The sequence below is a fragment of the Ornithodoros turicata genome, chromosome 3, assembly GCF_037126465.1.
Source record: "Ornithodoros turicata isolate Travis chromosome 3, ASM3712646v1, whole genome shotgun sequence".
Classification (NCBI taxonomy): Eukaryota; Metazoa; Arthropoda; class Arachnida; order Ixodida; family Argasidae; genus Ornithodoros; species Ornithodoros turicata.
The window spans coordinates 58,795,503-58,813,878 of NC_088203.1; the positions used below are offsets into that span (position 1 = coordinate 58,795,503).

General features: G+C 46.5%; 2 long non-coding RNA genes across 3 annotated transcripts in view; one reads left to right on the forward strand and one right to left on the reverse strand.

The window, feature by feature from the left end:
- Positions 1 to 3,816: 3,816 nt before the first annotated feature.
- Positions 3,817 to 18,376, reverse strand: part of LOC135387148 (uncharacterized) — an 86,077-nt gene continuing 71,517 nt past the window's right edge. Inside the window, exon 4 of one of the 2 annotated variants that reach the window (XR_010420892.1) lies at positions 3,817 to 3,877. This is a non-coding gene — a long non-coding RNA (uncharacterized LOC135387148). Of the gene's footprint in view, positions 3,878 to 17,983; positions 18,006 to 18,376 lie in introns of those variants that run through there. The other variant, XR_010420893.1, reaches the window with a different exon arrangement.
- LOC135388510 (uncharacterized) lies at positions 5,079 to 5,842 on the forward strand. Its single transcript, XR_010421439.1, has 2 exons — positions 5,079 to 5,210; positions 5,272 to 5,842. It is a non-coding gene; the product is annotated as an uncharacterized LOC135388510 (long non-coding RNA).

Here is an 18,376-nt window from a genome sequence, read left to right on the forward strand (position 1 = left end):
TTATGTTCATTTCCGTAGTGTGAGTCCTGCTAACAGGTGGATCTTCCTGACACTAGTAAGGTACCATGGGTAGTCAGGGACCAGCCGAGATCTCAACCCGATGGAGAACGGCCAGAGGTCAATGGGCAAGGTTGTTTGGGCTCAGAATCTGCAAACACTCCATGAGCTTCAGAAAGCACATAGAAATGTACGGCACCACAATCCGTTCCAGGCTTAGATCAAAACAATGGCCTTGTGTATGTCCCTGCAATATCATTCAGTCGTTAAGGTGAGGGGACGACCACCGAAAGACTAGTGCCTCACTGCACTTAACGTATCTTCTCTAAATACAACCGGGCCATTCCACGCAAAGTGATCCAGAGGTGCCGCTCGACCCCCCCTAGAATCGTATGTGAATTTTTTTCTTTTTTTTTGTGTGGTTCCTTATGACCACGAAAGGAACAGGACATTGGTCTTTTCTAACGAAATTGAAATTTATGGGGTGCAGAGCCCCCCAAAGTTGCAGTGCTTGACGAAAACCTTTGTTGTTTTAGGAAGGCATTACGGCCCACGTAAGGCACCGAGCATATTGAAAAGCGTGTTACTTGGCAGGGGAGAGTTCATTTTACCGTATGTAAGCAATTCTCACCATCGCACTCGACGGGCTCGACGCTTGTGGCGTGCACAAAATTTGCAAAGTTTGTTTACGAATTTTTTGCAATACAGAATTCTGGAATTTCTTCCTCAAAATTTCTTGTCGTATATCCCCTGTATTGTAGTTTAAACACAAAAAATCCGACCCCGCCGGTGCACTGTAAGACGCACTAAAAAATCGGGAAATTGTGAAAATTCGACAAAATGCACATATTTGACCGAAAAAATTAGTGTGAGGAGGTCGGGATAGAAGCGTGATCAAGGTGTCATTCGATGCACCGTCTTCCTAGCAAGACGTAGCAAAAAAATCTCAGATGTACTTTTTGTTAAACGCAAATAATGTTTTTTTAATTGAAAGTTACTTCGCAAACGCGTATGCGCGCTGCGGCGCATCGTACCGAATGAACAACTGAGCGGGTCGTTCACCAAACACTAGATGGAAGGAAAACACTAGGTAGTCGCATTATTGAAGAGGAAATAACTATTGCAAACACGGGTTTGCCTCCTTCGAGACGCGACGGTTGTGCAACTGGAAAACATGCTCAAAGAAGCTAGTGGTGATTCAAGCACCAAGCCCAGCAAGCCACAGCTCAAAGAGCAAGCCCACGCGCACCAGCAAGCGACAAAGGAAGGCAACATCTGTGGTGCCATATAACCAGCTTCCTGAACTGCTTTAACACACGCGTAAGTCATTTTCTACGTAGCTTTCACTGGCAAATTCTTAACTGAAGCTTGTCGCTTGCTATACAGTCCTCCTGACTAGAATTGTGGGGAACCGTACAGCTGTTAAGGTCCTGGAGAGCAGCCACATACTACAAGAGGCAGAAGTTGAGGTCAAACCAGAGCTCCTGCCACGTGGACGCCTTGATTACAGGGGGGGGGGGGGGGGATATAGGTTTATTGCAAAAAAAAAAAAAAGGAAGAGGGGAAAGGTTAGCCTGGCTCCAGAAGCCGACTTACTATTCCCGCTTACAAAAAGGTAAAATAAAAAGAAGAAAAGAAAGAAAACGAGAAGGTCGAAAGAAACGAGGCGCAGTCACAGGCTCAGCGCGAGCCCTGTGTCAGTAGGAAACGTACGAGTTCCCTTCCGACGCGCCACTGAATGGGGCGTTGCAGAGGGCCTAATAGCGTTGCCAGCGAGACTTCCCTCAGCTCTAGGGTAGCTAGCCACCCCATCAGAGTGGCACGGGGAGCGGCGAACTGGCGACAGTGGAGGAGTAGGTGGGAAGTGTTGCCCTCGGTAGAGCAGGCTGCACATGTAGGGGTGTCAAGCACCTCTACAGGGTGATTACAGGGTGACTGCATCAACTGCAGCCATACTTCTCGGATGATGCGTGGAATCTACTCATGTCTTCAGGTACAGATCATTGCGCTCAGTAATATAAAAGCCTGCGTCTGGACACAATAGAGGGACGACACAAACACACGACTCAAATTATAGAATTCTTCCACCAGCTAGCCTGCATCTATGCCATGTTGTCAGTTGGGAAAGGAATTTGATTCCATTTGATTGAGTGATTATATTCCGCATCTCGAGAGACGCGTCTTCCCTTCACTCCCAATGTGAGAGGGTGAAGGAGCGCAGTGCCGCATCATGCGTCGAAGATTAGCTTTAACTTGCGGAAACAAAACAAAAACAAATGTATCGGGTGACTCTATCGGAACTGCACTTATCTTAGGTTGCGTTATTTGTTTTATTTTAATCTTTTTCCAGGACGCAAGAGGCGATAGTGTGCTCTTTCACCCTTTCACATTGAGGGTGAAGGAAAGACGTGTCTCCGATGATGCGCAATGAACAAAATAAGGGGAAAAAATGTATTCCTTCACGATTTTTTTGCGAACGATCTATCGAACGGATTTTTGTTCTGGAAACGGCTCCGGTATCGGGTGATCAAAAGGACCAGATGTGCTGATTGGGACAACTTCGTAGCTTTTATAATTAAAAAGTTAATTATTGAAAGTTAATTAAGACATTGACTCAGGAGTTTACTAATGACCTCCTAAGGAATGCCCTTCAGCCTATGCTATAATGCAATTGATTTCATCTCGGAAAAAGTGATATATATACTTTTAAAAAATATGTTCGCATTTAGCTGGGACACCCTGTATATGCTACCATTTCTCCTAGTGGCAATTAAGAAGAAATACGAATTGTGGCTGTGTGGCAACTGCCACGAAAACGATGATGGAGAGATAAAGATGGTTTGCTGCGACCGCTGCCCTGAATGGTTTCACTGGTAAGAGGCATACTGCTGCTTGGAAATTCTATCTCTGCTAACACTTTAATGCTCTTCCAATGCAGGGCCTGTGTTGCAGTAAACCGAGCGGATGTCAAAAAGAAGTTCTGGTTTTGCAGCTCCTGTGTAGACGACACAGCCACAGAATTGAATGTGAACATACAATAAAGCTGTTAATGAATGAAGCGAGCAACATTTCCTTGAGCTTCAGGTAGGGGGTTTAGACATTAGGGACAACGAAGCCAGGCTTCGTCCATCCACCTGTCCACCAGCCCGCTTGCAGTTTCTTCTCCTCTAGCTTGGTGAAAAGGGAACAACACGTTTTGTCCATGCAGTATGGTCATGCTGAATTTCATGATCAGTAATACATTTTCTAAGTGACTGTGTGTCATCGGACACACTGAAAAACATCACGCTTGACTTTATCAAGAAATCTGAAACCATTGGCCTCACTGTGGACGCTGTCAAATCTGCCATGGGGCCAAGCAACAAGGGTTTGGGGAGAACTTGCGGAATTATGGCATCACGCACTGGAAATGCAACGGTGTTCTGCGTTCACCCGTATGCTGGTTCCACAAGACAGCTCTACTTTATAGCCGATGCACCACACATCTTGAAAAACACAAAAGGCCACCTCGTTCGTGTGCAACGCTTTTACCTTCCTGATGATGTGGTTTGCCAACAAAAAATTCCAACAAACGAGGTATCTATAGTGATCAGACAGTTCGTGCATAAAGAGCACTTCAAGCACACTCTTCCCTAAACCAAGTGGCTTTTCTTCTTATCAGGTCTCTGTGTCGTACATCAGGGTTTCGGTGAAAAAAGACGCGATGCACGGCTCGAAGCTGGCACCGCACCTGAAGGCAAAACATCTCGATGCGACACATTATGACAAAATTAATATTTCTTCAGCCGTGGCTGTCTTAAATCATGCTGTCGCTGCAGGCTCAAAATACTTTGTAGATGCAAAGAAGCTCCCAGAGGCTGCGTTGACAACTGCTTGGTTCCTGCAACAAGTTCAGCGTTGGTTCACGTTAGTAACATCCCTCTGCTTCATTGTGGCTAGGAGCAAAATAAGTATTTAAAGAGATTGAAACCTTTATTTTACTGAAAAACAAGCTTTCGGACGGAGGCCGTCCTTCATCAGGTGCGATACATTGAACACTTCGTAGAGATGTTTATACTAATGTACATCAGAGAAAGGGGACAGCGAAGGTGGTGAGGAGGAAATACAAATTCTTATTAGAGAGGACTCAGGGTGCGAAAAAGAAAATACAAAAGAAAGCGATGTACAGTCGGAGCGTTACCGGAGACCAAAACCGTTGAGAGATCTCAGGTGAGCGAACATCGTAAAGAAGACCGCTGGAAGAAATATTACACTGCTGGGGTTTGAGAAAAGATAAACAATGGCAGCACTCGTGTTTAGCCTGCATTCTAACATACAGAAACTGAGAAAAGGCTATCGGTTATTAGGAGTTTTGCAAAAGTGGGACATTCTTAAAATGGGTAAAAGAAAAAAGAAACAAAAGGAAAGAAAAAGTAATAAGCAAAGAAAAATAAAATCAGGAGAAATTGTGACATGTCTGTTGAGAACACAAGGTATATGTACCACAGTTTAAAGTTAGAGGGCAGTGGAGTTGGTAAAAAAAGGGGGGGTGCATTATACAATACTAAAGGGGATTGCTTCAGGTGGTCAAATGACCGATACACACGTGGTCTCCTGCAGTAGGTGAAAAACAGGTCAAGAGTTTTTATGTTTAGCAGACGGGCAATCTTTTGGAACCTTCGGGAAAATCGGGGAAACAAGATGATAAAGTGGGCCAGAAAAAACATTGAGACCATGTAGAGTCAAGGACTGGAATTTAGCAATTAAAAATGACTCTCGGTTTTTGCGTTTGTTGTTGTCAGGAAAGCCCGATTCTAAGATGACTATCTTTAAGTGTGTGTTAACCCTTTTTGCGATACTGGGACACATGGTGTCGCAGTTGGGTGTAAATGTTTCGAAGCACCCTAGTCCCATTTATCGCACAGCGCCACGCAGGGAAGATAGCTCAACTATTCGTATATTCATTAGCCGCAAACAGATGGAGCAACAGGCCAAAAACAGTGTCGAACTTCGTCGACGATTCTGATGAACGTGCACCGACGACGACGATTTTCTGTTGACAGGTAATTGCTTCTAAGATGCCACGTTTTCATAAGGCCGTTTGAAGGTAGTGGCCAGAAATATAGCTGTCAAATATGCGGAGGGACTGTTGTGTGGCTATTTTACTGTGGGTGCACCAAAAGTGTCAGGCTTACGTTCGAGTCGAATGTGCTCCGCCGCGACAGACTGTGGCTGTACTTAGCCTTTGTCCCATATTCGTGCTCTCGCATTTATATAACTTTATTTTCATTTCAGAAAATAAAGTTCTGAGTGCCGAGGAGGCGTTGGAAGTGTTTTGGAGCCTTCCAAAAGTGTCGGGTAGCGAATGTTCCGACAGTGACGAGCTCGACCCTTTGTTCACACCTGCGCTCGCTCCAGCACTCCAGCTCCAGCAGGCAGGGTCCAACAAATGGTGGCATCGAATCTTCTGCTTCATGACTGACGCATGCATGGTCAATGCATTCATTCAGTACTCTGCTCATCACACAGTCGAGTACCTTCTGTTCAGGACCCTCGTTGGCCGTCAGCTCATCCAACGGCAAACGTTCCGCACTGGCCGCAGATCTCTGCAGGAGAACTACAAACGAAAGCTGGGACAAAGGAATGGCACTACAATGACTGGTGTCCTTGATGAGGTTCCCCTCAATGGACGAAACCATTTTCCCAAGCAATGTGACACACGAAGGAGGTGCCGTTGGTGCTCAACGAAAGACGGGGAAAGCCGCACCAAATATATGTGTAGGGCCTGCGATGTCCCCCTTTCCATCAACTGCTTCTGAGGGTTTCATTTGGTAAAATGAAGCAAACCTGTGGATGCCAAATAGCACTTCTGTCGTTAGTATCAGTGACTTTCAAGGAGCATTGGGACATACCCTGTCCCACTAGCAATCCTTTGCCGGGAACTTCAGTGGGACAGGTGTTGTCCCAGCCATAGCTCGAAATGGAACGGGGGGGGGGGAGATAAATGCATTTTGCGTTTTGGGGTGTTGTAAGGCTTGAATAACATATTTCTAGCACAGAAATATGCATGACCTTGCAAAGTTTTTCGCGCCCGTTAAAAGGTTAAGTCGTGCTCAGGAAGGTTAAAATGCAAGGAAACAGGGGGTTTTCAGAACCAACTCTAAGAGTGGAATTATAGCGGCCAATTCCACTCTTAGAGTTGGTTCTGAAATACAACTTTACCTTTTCGGACACCCATTATGTACAGATCCACGGAGCAGCGATGGGTTCGCGAGTTTCCCCAAATCGTGCTAACCTTTTTATAGGCCAATTTGAACGTAGAGCACTAGAATCGTTTGATATGCGTCCCCTAGCATACTATAGATACATCGATGACATATTCATCATCTGGCCTGATGGTGAAACGTCTCTAAAACGATTTTTTGAGCATTTCAACTCGCTGCATCATTAAATTAAATTTTCATGTCACTTCTCACACCAATCTGTTAACTTCTTAGACGTAGCCGTATCTCTTAGATCGGGCTCACTTGTTACCGAGCTTTTCAAAAAACGCACAGATCGACGACAGTATCTCCATTTTGACAGTTACCACCCCCAGAAACAGAAAAGTAACATACCTTATGGACAGTTTTTGCGCTTAGAACGTATATGCTCAGACCAGGAAGATTTTTCTAAACATGCACGCGACATGACTAGAAACTTCCTAAACCGTGGTTATCCCATCCCTCTAGTAAGTGATGCCCTCCACAAATCAAACTTACAGGAAAGAAGTGTGCTACTAGCACTTAAAACTAGAATAGAAAGCCCAAACTTAGTTTTCACCACTCAGTTCCATAAATCTCTCAATAACTGTAAAACGATCCTAAACCGCCATTTAAATATCCTTCACGCTGACAGGAAATTGAATGAAGTTTTCCCGTAGGCACCCACGGTCGCTTTCAAGCGACAGACGAATTTGCGTAACCTACTAGTAACGTCAAAGATTCACCATCAACCCCCTAGTTGTGCTCCTTGTGGCAAAACACCATACCAGACCTGTAAATTTATTGTTTCGTGTACACAGATTGATAGCTACAAAAACAACTTCACTTTTAAAATAAAACACCCTCTTAACTGTAATTCATATAATGTATACTACATAATCTTCTGCACCAAATGTCACGTTCAGTATGTCGGAGTGTGTGTGTAGTTGGAAGTTTAGTGGCGTGAGGGCAACTAAGGCCAAAAAGCGCCAAATCAATGACTAATGTGAGCTCAAGGTGAATTAGTGGGTATGGATGGATTAATAAAAATACTGTTTAGCACGTCATAAAAGAGATGCTCTAAAACTATTAAATGATCCAAGCTTTTACAGGCTACTTATCAGCTTAGTGGTTTCTAAAAATTTGATGACATTTATGTGTGGCACAACTGGTCCCTCACTCAGCAAGAGAAAAGGGTGATAAGGGATGTGATATCGATAAAATGCCGAGAAGTAAGTGCGGCGATGATGTTCATATCAAGGACATGTCAAAAGAATATGTATTACTGTCAAAGGTTCGCAACAATGGTGGCATTCTGGCTGTTCTTCACCTAACAGTAGGTGACGATGTGTTATGTTGGTATGTTCGATCCGAAGTCTTGCAAATGTAACTTCATACAACCTGTTTTTGTTGTGACTGCTACCCCATTCGTTAACCGTTGGTTTGATCATGTGTAACTTGTTTTGTATTTGTTTATTCCAGCTTTCCTGCCATAACGATAGCATGGCTCTCTTGAGCACTGTTCGGTGGTCCTGGAATGGTATAGCCATAATTTGTACCTCAGTTTCAGCTCCTTTCGCCGTGGCATCGGCAAGCTCGTTCCCTGAGGTACCAACATGGTTTGGTGGTTTGGTACCCAACAGAAGTGTATAATACAGCCTTTCTGGATAAGTCTTTGGATACACAACAGAAGATGGTGCAAAAGTGCATTTTTAGCTGGTTGTTTTGTTTTGATTGCCATCATCAAACTTTTGGAGTCTGTGTAGATGACTGCCTTTTTCTCCTTTCCGTTTTTTTTTTTTTTTCTATACATTCAAGTGCGAGCAGAACTCCGTGTATCTCTGCAGTGTATATGCTGGCTTTGGGATTAATCTTGACAGAGCGCACGTGACCTGTCTCTGTCACTGCTGCTGCAGCAACGCGGTAAGGTGACTTAGAGCCATCTGTATAGAATTCTGCAAAACCTCTCTAAGTGTTCTTTATTTCCAGGAACTCTGCTTTAATGACAAAGGAAGACGTAAGTTTCTTGTTGTATTTGCCCAGCTCAAAATTACACCGGATCTCCTTTTTCTTCCATGGAGCAACGTCATCTTTGTGTGAAACAATGTGTTCTGGAGTGAGCTCCAACCCACAATTCCTCAGCTATACTTTTAGCTCGAACTGGATGTTACGTCACGAGTAGTGTTCAGGAAGCGGTGAGCTGTGACTGTTACCGGAATGTCCATGATGCTGGTCATTTTTAAGAGGTTTGTACTTTGGATGATGTCCTGTACTTTGGCCAACAGGTCTCCAGAGGACAATTTCCTTGCTTTGTATTTTGGGCCTACAGCATTGCTCAGTACTTTACCAACAATGAAAGGGGATATGCTGCCCAGTTTCCAGAGTGTATGACAAGCAACTTCGGGAATGAGTGTTGGGGTTTGACAAGCCCTACAGATATTTCTTCGGTGCGTCCACGTTTAGGAGGACGATCAGAAGCTTGAATTTTCTTGGAACCCATATGATTACCGATTGTTTCGGCAGTGGTGCCGGCCGAGCCCAACGAGGGAACGTGATAAATGGTTGACACGTTATCCGTACACCGCTGCTATAACCCTATGCAGCGTGACCAAGGGTGATTCGATGCACAAGGTTAACCCTCGCTGCCTGGAATGAGCGGAAATCAGGAAAAGGTAGAAATTAGGACAGGCAAAGGCGACAGGAAAGTAAACGAATTGAGGAAGCTAGGAAAAGGCAACTGGGTGATTTCCCCCGGTCGGGTCACTCCGAAGGTACCGTCTGTGAGAAGCGGGAGCCAAAGTCGAGTGTTGCCTCCACTGAGGGGCCATAACGGTCCAAAACCTCGGCATTGGCTCAGCCACCAGGACCTCCTTTTCCCCGGTTACGGCTAAACCACGTACAGCCGTCACGTGGGTGGCTCCAGCCACTAGTGCTAGGGTCCGTGGTGTCGCAACCTACCAAGCGCCTGCTAGAGCAGACGCCCCTGCGGGGCAGTATGTCGGAGAAACGTCTAATTCCATGCCGAAACGGTTTTACGGACACAAAGGGGACATTGTTCATCTGCGACCAACCCCTGTTTGGTCGGCAACGGCAACCAACGGCAGCGGACGATTGCACAGCACAGCAAGCTGCAGCAGTCCCCACCGAACCGTCTGCACTCCCGACTATCTTGGGGTCATTCCATGGTCCTGAGGAGGAGCGCCGTCAGCTTCAACAAGTACTGCGGCAGTACGACGGTATCTTTACGGAAAAACCCGGTAAGACGTCTCTGTTACAGCATAGCATAGACACGGGTAACGCTAGGCCCTGGCGTTGTAATCCAAAACCTTTGAGCGTACATAAGCGTGCTTTGTTAGACGCTGCTCTAGAAGAAATGCTCCAAACCGGTGCAGTTCAGAGATGCCAGAGCCCTTGGGTGTTTCCTGTCGTCCTGGCTCCGAAACGTGATGGTACGGCAAGGTCATGCGTCGACTATCGTCGACTTAACGCAGTAACTGTAAGGGACTCTTATCCCTTCCCATCCATCGAATCAATCATGTATTCCCTGGGCAACGCTGCGGTGTTTTCAACGCTTGATTGTAGCAGAGGGTTCTTGCAGATCCAAGTCGCCCCGGAGGATGTCCCGAAGACAGCCTTTACCTGTCATAGGGGTCTGTTCGAGTTCGTACGGATGCCTTTCGGTCTGTCTAACTCACCAGCCAGTTTCCAGCGGTTGATGGACACCGTATTAGGAGATGCGAAGTACAATTTCGCGATGGCGTACATGAATGATGTCGTAGTGTTTTCCAGAAATTTTCAGGAACACTTGGAACACCTGTCAATCGTCCTTGCAAGGATGAAACAGGCGGGGCTAACCATTAACCCCCGCAAGGTACAGCTGGCATCGCCTAGGATCAGCCTTCTCGGCTTCGTGGTGGACGGAGGCACCATCAGTTCTAGCGGTGACAAGCTAAAGGCGATCATGGAGTTTCCGGTTCCCGGTAACGTAAAAGCCTTGCAGCGTTTTCTAGGTATGGTTGGTTTTTACCGGCAATTCATTCCTAATTGTGCTCAGTTAGCGCGGCCGCTTAACCAGTTGTTGCGCAAAGACACACGCTGGCATTGGGGAGAACAGCGGGAACAATCCTTCCGAGCTCTATCTCATGCAATCGCTAATACGGCCAGGCTATATTTGCCCGACCTAAATAAACCGTTTGTTGTGCAAACAGATGCTAGCGATTATGGTGTTGGCGCAGTTCTCTTGCAGGAGCATGACGCTATTCTCTGTCCAGTGGCTTTTGCAGGTCGCACGCTGAATCCGGCAGAACGGAACTATTCCGTCACGGAAAAGGAGTGCCTGGCGATCATCTTCGCTCTCACGAAGTTTGATCTCTACCTGGATGGCAGCACTTTCACCGTCCAGACTGACCACCAGGCACTCTCATTGCTGCAGCGGCTCCAAAACCCAGCTGGACGTCTTGCCAGGTGGGCCCTGAAGCTACAAGGCTACTCCTTCAACGTGGAGTACAGGCGGGGCTCCACGAACGTGGTAGCGGACGCACTATCCCGTGCGCCTCTACCGGAGGGGGAAGAGGTAGGCACCGAGGCGCCTTCTCAACTCCTAGCAGCAGCACAAGTGGCATGGGACGGATTCTCGTCCTGGGGCACGGTCGTGAGCAGAGAGCAGCTCCTACACGCTCACAGAGCGGATGGCCTTTGTCAGCGGGTGTCTCAATGGTTAGCTGAGCAGGTCTCGGCAGACACCGGAACGTCTGATGGACGGCACGACTCCTATCTGCTGGGCGAGGATGGCATCCTGTTCAGGTACATACCGCAGGCGGATGACGACGACGGTACATCCCCATTCAGAGTCGTGGTGCCGCGGAAGCTGTGTAAGTCTTTCATACGTTACTTTCATGACTCGGCCTTGGCAGGTCACAGCAGCGGCAGGAAAACTTATGAAAAGTTATGTTGACATGGCCAGGAATGAGGCAGGACGTAACTAAGTATGTTCGTACTTGTCCGATACGCCAAAGAGCAAAACCTCGCGGTGGTTTACCCCCCGGGCGCTTACAGCCGGTTCAGAGCAATAGGCCCTGGCAGATAGTTGCTTGTGATGGGATGGGACCTTTTCCTCGTAGTCCTAGAGGTAACCAATACCTGTTCGTGGTTACTGATCATTTCACAAAGTGGGTTGAGCTGTTTCTTCTCAGGACGCTGACTTCCCAAAGAGTATGGGAACGACTACTCGACACCTTTTGCCGGTTCGGGTTTCCTGCTCAGCTCATCACAGATAACGCTACCTACTTTACAAGTAAGGTGTTCTCAGATTCTTGCGCTGTCTTAGGCATTCAGCACAAGAAGACTTCCCCATATCACCCTCGGGCTAACATTACCGAACGTGTTAATTGGAACCTGAAGATGATGTTGGTTGCTTTTACTAGTCAGCACCACCGTGATTGGGATCTTCGAGTGACTGAGCTGGCGTTCGCTACACGGACGACGGTCAACAGATCTACAGGCTTCCTGGCGTTCCTGAACTTGGGACGAGAGGCTCCTTTTCCAGTAGAGAATGCCCTGGGCCTCCGGGATGGCAGTACCCAGCCTCCTTATTCAAGGTACGCTGAGGACCTCCAGAGCCGACTGGACGTCGCAGCTCGAACAGCTCGGGAGAACTTGGACGTCGCAAGGTTGGACCAGGCTTGCCAGTACAACCGTGGGCGACGGAATCTCACCTACAGCGTCGGTGACCTTGTCCTTCTACGGACTCACCCGCTTAGTGATGCGTCACGTGGCTTTGCAGCTTGGCTCGCAGATAGGTGGGATGGCCCCTTCGAGGTAAGTGCGTGCTCCTCCGGCCTCACTTACAGGCTTCGTCGTTGTGACACAGGCGAAGAAACAGGGCCAGTACATATCTCGGACCTGAAGACTTACCACCTCCGGGACCCCGAGAGTGAAGAAGCAGACGGTCAGCTTCCTCTTCTAGACCTGGACCAGGATCCTGTTCCCGGACCTTCCAGGCGCTACAGTTTGCGTCCCCGCAAGCGGCGCACGTAGCTGCCACTATCCTAGTCGCTAAATCCTAGTGCTCTTGAATACTTGGTCTTTCTTAGTGTGATTGCTGTTTCACAGTCTCCAACTATAATCTTCTGGAGGAGAGCCTTTTCAGGCTCTCGCGGTTTGAAATAGCTTTCTCACCGTATTCCCCTTCTGCCCTCTCGCAGGCGCAATGTCTTCTCGTGGGAACATGTGTGGTCGGAAAGCCTCTGGCCACCCAAGATCCGTTGCTGAGCCTGGTGGGTCTTCAAGACGTTCCCGTTCCCCACCGAGGCTGGGTTGTGGGACACCTTTACGAAGATCGGTGTCCATGTGGACGGTGGTCTCCGCTGGACGTCCGGTAGGATGGGCTTCCCGGTCCAAGTGGCAGTCGCAGCCTCGCCCTCTTCGAGGTGAAGACCCCAGCAGAGTGCCGCTTCTCTTCCGGGGGTTAACGTTGGCAGATAGGCACCCCAACGATCCCCTAATCCAACTCTCAGAGGATGAGCGTCGACAGTTGTGCCAGCTGTGCGGCGTTCCCGAGTTACACCGTCGCACTCATCGTCGAAGCCAGCTTCATCTCGCCAAACTGGACGCTACCCGGTGTCCTGTTGACATTTCCTCCGCTATCGCCACCATTCGACGTTACCGCCCTGACCTACTCGTCAACCCCGGACCTTTTGGCCCCAATGCTGCTCCCGGAGCCCCAACCCGGACGACACCCGGTGTCTTCGTAGCGTCCTTCCCTCGCAGGACAGATGAGGACGTAGTCCTGGACATGCCGGACGACGAACTATAGACGAGTGGACACTTTGAGGGTGGGGGAGTGTAGGCACTTCTTTCTTTTCGGTTGTGTTTATTCGCCGCAAGGTGGTGAAGGTGTGAGCGACGTAAGAGAGGGGCGTGGCGGGTGAGGGGGATATGGGCACACGGGCGCGTGTGGTTCGCGTGACTTAGGCTTGACGAGGCTGTGCGGTTGGGATCACGCCTGTGTGACTAACAAGGTATGAGATAAACCTTTGTTGTTTGTCGTTTGAACCTTTTGCTTGCTGTGTCTTCCTAGGTGACGAAACGGACGGGCTGGCGCCCCGAGGTTGTGGAAACACGGGTTCCCACAACTAATTCATAAGTGTAATGGTGGCGGAGCATTTGGGAATTCTATGGTTCATGGGACATTTTCTGCTTGCAATGCATCTTGTTTGTACTGACATACATATTTCAAGCTGTGTGTATGTGGTAGGGTTGTAATGCCACTTAATGGCTGTTTTTTGCTTGGGGGGGGATGCTATGTCAGCAGTGTATGTGGCAGTCATATGTTTTGCATTGTATAAAGTTAGTCCTGTGGTGTGCTTCAATGAGCACTGTAATGACATGTTGGAGTATCAATTTAATGCAACAATGGTTTGGGTGTAGGTCAGGAGTGCATGTGCGGAGTTATTTTCTTTTCTTTTTTTCGCATTGCATAATTGCATGGCATACTGGCAGAACAGGCTCTCTGGTGCATGTGTTGCATAATCTGATTTGTGTGTGTTTAGAATTCTTTGCTACCTGCAATTACACCTTTAATAAATATGAGTTGCGCTAATCTGGTGTGTTCTTTCAATATCAAATTCTGGGGGAGGTTGGGCTGCACTGTAGCACTGACAGTTAATGTGTGGGATTTAGTGTTTATGAAGTTGAAACTATCTGGGAAGGAAGACGTTTGAGTAAACTGACTTGCAAATGATTTTATTCAAGCAGACTGTCCGTGGGACTGCATGACAATGTGCGTCATTTATTGGGAATACATAACGCAGCTGATTTCATGGTACAGTTCAATATGAAAACCCAGTGAACAAGAGCTAGTTTCATTTGGATGATCCCCCTGATCATAGTGTTCACGTTGAATTGAACCTCCATTCTACCTACGTATGGCACCAGCTCGCTTGCTTTTTAAGCATTCTATTACTAGTGCATAACTCAAATGCACTTCTACAGTGAAAAGAACCGAAGGGGACACCTACGTGAGGTAAACAGGTATCGCTAAAATATTCAAAAAATGCGTCACTGATGGGCACGCCGCCGGTCTCCTCTGAACGCTGCCGCCGCCAAAAACGGCATCGGTGCACACCTCTAGCAGTGAGCCAGTTTCCGCCAGGGCCCCTCAGCACGACCTACTAGATTATAACCATGGCCGCAGGCGGCGCTCGCGTTACCTTGGAGGCTGGCTCTTGGAGATATATACTTTGGCAGTGCTTTGTGTCCACCCAAGTACTCTGTAAACATGACCTTAAAGTGCAGGTTTGAATAATAAACATGGTCATTGTGTGTCCAGCAATGAACAGGTATTTTTATATGTGGCTGTGACATTTAAAAAAAATTAAACGCTAAACAACACTATGATCTCTGTGATCAATCTGCAGGACCCCAATATCATGGAGAAACAGCGAATAAATATCCCAAGACTGGACAGAGACCTCACAGAGAAAGACAAAGTATGTGAGGTGCACTTCCAAGAGGAAGATATTGAACGGTACTACATTACTGCTCTGAAGGATGGAACAGTGGAAAGGCTAGAAAGGACACGTCCAGTGCTAAAGCAAAATGCAGTTCCATGACTTCTGGTGGCATACCTAAGCAGTGCGGCAAGGAATAGAAAACTGCCTGTGACAAAGCGCACACCACAGAAACACCTACGCACCATATTACAGCACTGCGATGAAGCAACACCTAGCTGTTCCCATCACGATACCGCTGTCTGTAGCACAGAAGGTATTACTGCAGAAACGGTACAAGAGATGGAAACGATATCTCATGAAACGCTGTTCACTGCGCTGATGGCAGAGGCACAAGAAATTCTGAAACCTGACACACAGTGGGCTGTTTCAATTGACATGTAAAAGCGCTTTACTGGATTTGTGTATGTGGACAATAAGTATGAAGCAATGAAGCGGGTGATAATCGAAGAGAAACTTGAAATGAAAGTGTTCATTAGATAAAAAAGAAAAAAAACTCTCATCACTCCCATTTCTTTGAACAGCCCGTGAACAGCCTTTTTCCATGCCCTGGAATACGTAACAGTGAAAGGTGCGATAATATTACACTGCCTTGAGCATTACGAATGATAGAGTATGACAGTGTGAATAAGATCTTGACTCCTTGCAGCTGTTCTGAACTATGCCTCGGCTACCTTGTGGTGAAGGGCGACAAAGGACCACGGCAGAAAATCCAGACATGCATCTTCTGCAGACAAGAGCAGAAGAAGGCTTCAGACAAAGCACGGCACAAAAGTCATGGAAAGAATGTGGGACGAGCATACCAGAAGGAACGTTCTGAGGAATAGACGCTATCTCAAAAAATGGTACCGAATTGCCAAGTCTTTTTCTGCCATGTAGCAGCTGCATTTCATTACTCTAATGGGCCCTCTATCATGCACATGTTCATGTCATAATGTAATGTGGGCAACCATTATGATATTCTGTAGGCACTGAGGCTCAAACAAGATGTAAACAGAATGAAACAGAAGTGTGCTATAATGAAGGAGCTGACTACTGAAAGTGACTGTGCACGAGCTGCACAGCCTCGTACACAGCCTCGTGCACGATGGACTGGATCAACGTGTTCCTGCTCATGAGAATCAAAAGTCCAAAGCTTTACAAGCACTTGAGAACACGTGATATCCTTCCTCTGCCTTTTCTGGACACTATCAATGCCAGGGCTGGGCACTATTATAATACTTTGTATTATAATAGTATTACTGTAATACATTTTTGTATTAGTACTACGTATTATAATACAGATTTTAAAAATGTATTTGTATTAGTATTATAATACGCAGAAACGCATATTACAAGTATTATAATACCCCAGTAATACTTCTCGGATTTTGATGTGTTCGTTCACCCCGGATGCGCTATCAGCATGGTGATAATCCGGTCAGGTGGGTCAGCACACCACACGTTTTTGGTCGTCATCTCTTTGAACAACTATTCTTTCGCGAATTAGTCAGTGTACATTCTCTGGTCATAAAACTCCCCAGGAAGAAAGGAACAATCGGAAGTGTTTCTAGCTCTGTGTCCAAGGTTAATGTACGCACCAGGACAGGGTTCTACTTCTGGTACAAGGGGAATCTTTGCCCCCCCCCCTCCCACGCTGGGAGGGGGGAGGCAGCTCAGGAGGGACAGTTGCCCTCAACCCTGGCTAGGCTTAGAAGGGACATGTCTTAGACGTCTTGTGGCATATTCAATATGCCGCAAGACGTTCTTTGCTTCGAACATACAGGAGAGCACTCGAAGAAGGGGCGGATCCAGACCCTCGGTTTGAGGAGGGGGGGGGGGCGGTGTCTTTGTCGGGCGCGTATTAGGGGAGGGGAGAGAGGGAAATCCAGTGTATAAACTGACTGTTTCCCCCCCCACAGGATCCACCACTGACTCAAAGATTGAATTTTTGAGAAAATGTTATTAAAGCCAAATAATCAGTAATGCATCTATTGTTTCATACAACAGGCACTGTAAATCGTGAAATCAATGTTGTGTACGCCCTGGGCTTTTCAAAAAGTTATGTATTCCTTTACCATAATGTATTATAATACAGTATTAGTATTATGTATTATAATACACATTTTCGAAAAGTATTTGTATTAGTATTATAATACGTGTTTTTGTGGAGTATTATGTATTAGTATTATATAACGAAAAAAAAATTTATTACTGCCCACCCCTGATCAATGCCTATGTGGATTCCAAGAAAGTGTCCTTGAATGTATTAGGGTGAAGGCAGACAGCATGTCCACACAGCACAGACATGGTATGTCACATTATCATCTACTCTGAAGTACTACAGTATACAATATACTGTGGTATGCAAATATCCATTAAAATCCTCATATCAATACTCTATCATTAGTTCTGCTAAATAGTGATGTAAGTAGCGTAGCCAGACAAATATTTTGAGAGGGGTTCAATGAGAACTTCATATGGGGGAGGAGGATTTCATTCTCGTCTCCCTCTCCCAAATACCCCCCCCCATGTTTATTCTTTCCATTATCCTTTTACTATCTCTAGCTGCGAGTATGCCCCAGTCACAAATGACTTTTTTTACGGCATACATTTAGATGAATGTCTCACAACAAGAACATCTGACTGCCTGTGGTTTGAATTAATTGTAGTTTATGGTATCATGCCACATTTTGTATCTGACAAAGTGTAATCTTAGGACTTGGCACTTATGAAGGAGAATGTTTGCCATGTTCAAATGACTACACCTACTCTTAGGTTTTGTGGCACATCAGAAGTTTTTGCATTAAATGACTTCTTCTGTAAGCAGAGAATTGAACTAATATTAGCTATAACATTCCAGGAGTCCTGCTTCAAGATGAAATGAAGCTTACAGAAGCTGTTTCACTTGACAAATCTACACTGAAGATCTATGGCTTCACGGACCTCGGAAAATACACCCCTGAACAGCAAATAACCAGAAAGGGAGATCAGTCTTTACGTTCCAGCCATCCAAATGGAAATGGGTGCAAGCCCTTGCTTGTTTCCTCAGTAAAGAGAGTGCTGCAGGGAACATATTGCAGAAGCTAATCCTTGAATGCATATTGAATTCCTATTGGAAAAGACAAGGCTCAACGTGGATGTCGAAACCGCAGAGGGCGTATTCTGGAATCGTAATATATATTATTTTGGAATTCATGTTGGAGAGCCCAGGTGCACCCACTCCAGTGACCTCGCCAGGAGGCTGTAGGTTACTTCGGATTTTCCCCACTTGGTTAAATGCCTCAGAAATGCCATGCTGAAAAAGAAAGAACTGCAGGTATGTCTCGGTTTCCACAGTTGTAAAGAGGTTGATAAAAATATATAAACTGCAGACACCACTGCATACCAGTGAGCGTGAAGGACTGGGGTGCAGTGGTGGAAATGGATCAGCCAAAGGCTCTCACCTTTAAGGCTTGTCCAAAGCTAAGGCCAGACCGCATCAACCCACGGCCATTCCAAAAAATGAGTGTCGCTACAGCATTTCAGGTAAGTACGATAGTGTGAATATGATCATTATTTTAAAAAGATATTTGAACATAGGTTTGTTGAGCTCTGCACACCACTGAGCACAAAAGTATGTACTTTCTGCAGTCCCTGCATGTGTGTCTTTGTGGGTTTTCTTGTGGC